Consider the following 4,335-nt stretch of genomic DNA (forward strand, 5'->3'; position numbering starts at 1 on the left):
CTTAGGGACGATTTTGCATGATAACATCTAGGCTCGAGTCGTAGTCTCCCTAGTTGTGTCTCCCTCTGTTATCTGGTTAGGCTAGTCCTTTATCCCTCTGTAGGGGAACTACATCACCCTGATCTTCATACCAGATGAAGTATGTAGGCAGGAGATTGAGTTGATCTCTCCGGGCGCCCTTTTCCTTTTGGTGTGTGTTGTTTGACAGTTGCTGGGCTCGAGTGCCTGACTCCTTAGCAATTTGTTGTCTGTTTGTTTGAGTGTGTGCTTGACAGTTATAGGCTCGAGTCCCCGACTCCCTATTAACTTGTTGTCTTGTTGTGTGCTTGGAAGCTGATGTAAGTCCATCGAGTGGCATTTGGGTTCCAGTGTGGGTTTGTTGGTTCGGATGCTGATGTAAGTCCAGTGATTGGCTTTCAGGCTCCACGTTTGCCTTTGCCTAGTGTTTGTTTGTGTGCGTGTCAGCCGAGCTACGAATGCTCTGATTCTTCTCTCGTCCGAGAAGATACGTATGCATAGGATGCGATATCCTAGCGAGCATGTGTCGTCTTCCCAGTCCGAACTACTTCGACTCTGATGTCTATGCCTGATAGACTAAGTAGGCCCAGGATGCGATATCCTGCCGAGTCAGTTTCTTGTCTGTTTCTTGTGTCTCTTTCAGCCAGTGTGTGTGAGTTTGAGCAGTGTTTTAGCAACCATATTCCTTCCTTTTGTGCGTGGATCCCGTAGAGTACTACGGATGCGTAGGGGTGCTAATACCTTCCCTTCGCATAACCGACTCCCGAACCCATCCTCTTTGGTCGCGAGACCATGTCTTTTCCAGGTTTACTCTGAGCGTTTCCTTTCCCTCTTTTGGGATAAATAACGCACGGTGGCGGCTCTGTTGTTCTTGTTTTACCGCCGGTTTTTCGCGTGATGCGACACTAAGGCATAACACGAGTCTCCCATCACAGGTGCCATAAGAAATTTCGAAAGTATAAATTCTATTCTCTCGTCACCTACCTCAAATGTCAACTTTCCTTTCTTGACATCTATTATGGCTCCTGTAGTCGATAAGAATGGTCTACCTAGAAGAATTGGTATATCATTGTCCTCTTTGATGTCCATGACGACAAAATCAGTAGGGATAAATAGTTGACCTATCCTAACAGGAACATCTTCTAAAATGCCTATCGGATATTTGACAGATCTATCGGCTAACTGAAGTGACATCTTTGTGGGTTGTAATTCTCCTAAGTTTAACCTCTCACAAACTGCTAAAGGCATTAAACTCACACTAGCTCCTAAGTCTAGAAAAGCTTTTTCGATGACATGATTACCCAAAAGGCAAGGAATGGAGAAATTTCCAGGATCTTTATCTTTCTTTGTTAATTTGTCCTCGGAAATAGCATTACATTCCAAAGGCTTCGGATCGTCAAGTCTACGTTTGTTGGTAAGGATGTCTTTCAGAAACTTTGCATAAGAAGGTATTTGGGTGATGGCTTCTGTGAAAGGGATTTCTACATGAAGTTTTTCTATAACTTTAATAAATTTTTGATACTGTTTATTGGTCTGGGTTTGTTTGAGTCTTTGGGGATATGGTATAGGTGGTTTATATGGTGGGGGCGGTACGTAAATTTTATCTTTAGGTTCTTCTCCTTTATCTCGACCTTCCTGGTTTTCAGATTCCTCTGGTTCCTTTACTTCGTCCGGGGGTCTGGTACATTCCTTAGAAGTTTCGGGTTCACTTAATCTTGGGTTTGGTGGCTCATCATAAGCGTTCCCACTTCTTAGGGTAATGGCATTGGCTTGTCCTCTCGGATTTTGTTGAGGTTGTCCAGGGAATTGTCCTCCAGGTGTAGTCTGAGGGGCTTGGTTTAAAGCTACCTGAGAGATCTGGGTTTCAAGCATCTTGGTATGAGTAACTATTTGATCAACCTTGGTTCCTAACTGAGTAATCAATTCGTTAACATGAATGTTTTGATTCATGAACTCCTTGTTTTGTTGGGTTTGAGCGGTGATAAAATTTTCTATAATTTTCTCAAGGCTCAGCTTTGGTGGTACAGGTTGCATAGGTTGATTTGATCTAGGGGCTTGATAACTAGGTCTCGAAGGTGCATTATTTTGAATAGGGTTATTGTTTTTATAGGAGAAGTTAGGGTGATTCCTCCATCCAGGGTTATAGGTATTCGAATATGGGTTCCCTTGGGTGTAGTTCACTTGCTCGGAGTGGGTTTCGTTCAATAGACTGCATTCTGCGGATTGGTGTCCTTGGGTTCCACATATCTCACAATCCGACGAAATTGTGGCTACAGTATTCGGGTTCGTGTACATATGCTCGACTTTGAGGGCTAATGCGTCCATTTTAGCTTGCATCATGTCTATGGAGCTTAGTTCATGCACTCCTCCTTGGGCTTCCTTTTTCTCAATTGTCGCTCGTTCGACTCCCCGTGATTGATGGTTTTGAGCCATGTCTTCGATGAGGGCACTAGCTTCAGGATAAGGTTTGTTCATCAGAGCACCGCCTGCGACAGCGTCGATGGTCATCTTTATGTTATAATGAAGTCCATTATAGAAGGTTTGAATGATTAACCAGTTTTCTAATCCATGATGTGGGCATGCTCGTAACAACTCTTTATATCTCTCTCAAGCTTCGAACAGCGATTCTCCTTGGTTTTGGGTAAATCTAGTTATATGGTTTCGAAGAACGGCGGTCTTACTCGGGGGAAAATATCTAGCAAGAAAAACTCTTCTAAGGTTATCCCAAGTCGTAATGGAATTGGGTGGAAGGGAATCTAACCATGATAGAGCTTTATCTCTGAGGGAAAAAGGAAATAATCTTAAACGTATTGCCTCAGGAGAAGCTCCATTGGTTTTAAAAGTATCTGCTAATTGAAGAAATATTTTTAAATGTTGGTTAGAGTTCTCGGTAGCGAGACCCGCGAATTGTCTCTGTTGCACTAATTGTAACAGAGATGGTTTAAGTTCAAAATTATTGGCTGGGATGATTGGGTTTACTATACTAGAACTAGGTTCTTCATTAGATGGTTGAGCGAAGTCCTTAAGAGGTCTTTGGTTTTGATCTTCGGCCATAGCTCTCTTAATTCTATGAAAGAATAAACGTTCGCGAGCGTAACGTTCAAGTTCCACCAGAGGGTATACTAAACTTAAACTTCCGGTGCTGCGAGTTCTTCTTATCGACCGGCGGGAAATAACCTAAGTCTAAACGATATAACAACAGGAAAATAAAATTTGACGAAATTGGTCCCCGGCAACGGCGCCAAAAACATGATGCGTTGGAAAACTTGATGTTCGCAAGTATACGAACGCGTCAGAGTAATATAAAAGATTATCGTATCCACAGAGACCAAGTGTCAATCTATCGTTATCTGTCGTTATGGTGTTTATCAAAGGCGGTCAAAATAAGTGTTTTGTAATGTGCAATAAAAAGTAAAGTATTGAAATAGAATATAATTAATAAAGACAGGGTCGAATGTAATTCACGTAATCAATTGATAATCCAAGTACTTGCTAATAGAACTACTTATGGGCAATGTTTCCTACTTTGAAAAGAACTAATTTAACAGGAACTGTCGCTTTCGCGTATTCAGAGCCGAGTTGTACTCCCTAATCAAACCCTCTTATTGTCACTTATAAAAAGGCGTGCATTGCGTTAGAGTAGTAAACCTATTTTTAAGAAATATAGTATCTTGACTAAGTTGAAAAGTATTATAACCTGGTTTTCTTAACCAAAAGAGGTTCTCACAAACCAGACTCTAAACTTATAAACACGTCCGAAAATAGTTTTAAAATCTCTTTTCTTCTTGATGTTAAAAACTCCTAATGAACTAAACAAAGCGCTTTCGCTGTTTTTGAAATAGTTAAAAACAATTAAGTTTATAAAGATGTTGGACGACTTTCGATCTTACCCAACGGAATTGAAGTGCGGGAAAACTTAAGTTGAAAGTTAAAATAGCCTTTTAAGTCTTTCTACGAACAATTGTACGGATTACTAGTTTAATTACGATCCTTACATTCTAGCCTTATAAATTTAGCTAGACATGGTAAAGTAAAAGTGCATTAAAGTAAATAAAAGTAGTGCGAGTGCGGAAAGTAAGTAATTTAAAGCGAGTGCGGGAAATAAATAAAGTAAAAGCGAGTGCGGGAAATAAATAAAGTAAAAGCGAGTGCGGGAAATAAATAAAGTAAAAGCGAGTGCGGGAAATAAATAAAGTAAAAGCGAGTGCGGGAAATAAATAAAGTAAAAGCGAGTGCGGGAAATAAATAAAGTAAAGGCGAGTGCGGGATATAAATAAAGTAAAGGCGAGTAATAAAAACCTGCTCCAATCGGAGGGC

General features: G+C 40.7%; 1 non-coding gene across 1 annotated transcript; it reads left to right on the forward strand.

The window, feature by feature from the left end:
• Positions 1-2,581: 2,581 nt before the first annotated feature.
• On the forward strand, positions 2,582-2,688 carry LOC127133310 (small nucleolar RNA R71). The gene has a single exon (XR_007807295.1). It is a non-coding gene; the product is annotated as a small nucleolar RNA R71 (small nucleolar RNA).
• Positions 2,689-4,335: the final 1,647 nt, after the last annotated feature.

The sequence above is a fragment of the Lathyrus oleraceus genome, chromosome 3, assembly GCF_024323335.1.
Source record: "Lathyrus oleraceus cultivar Zhongwan6 chromosome 3, CAAS_Psat_ZW6_1.0, whole genome shotgun sequence".
In the NCBI taxonomy this organism is placed as follows: Eukaryota; Viridiplantae; Streptophyta; class Magnoliopsida; order Fabales; family Fabaceae; genus Lathyrus; species Lathyrus oleraceus.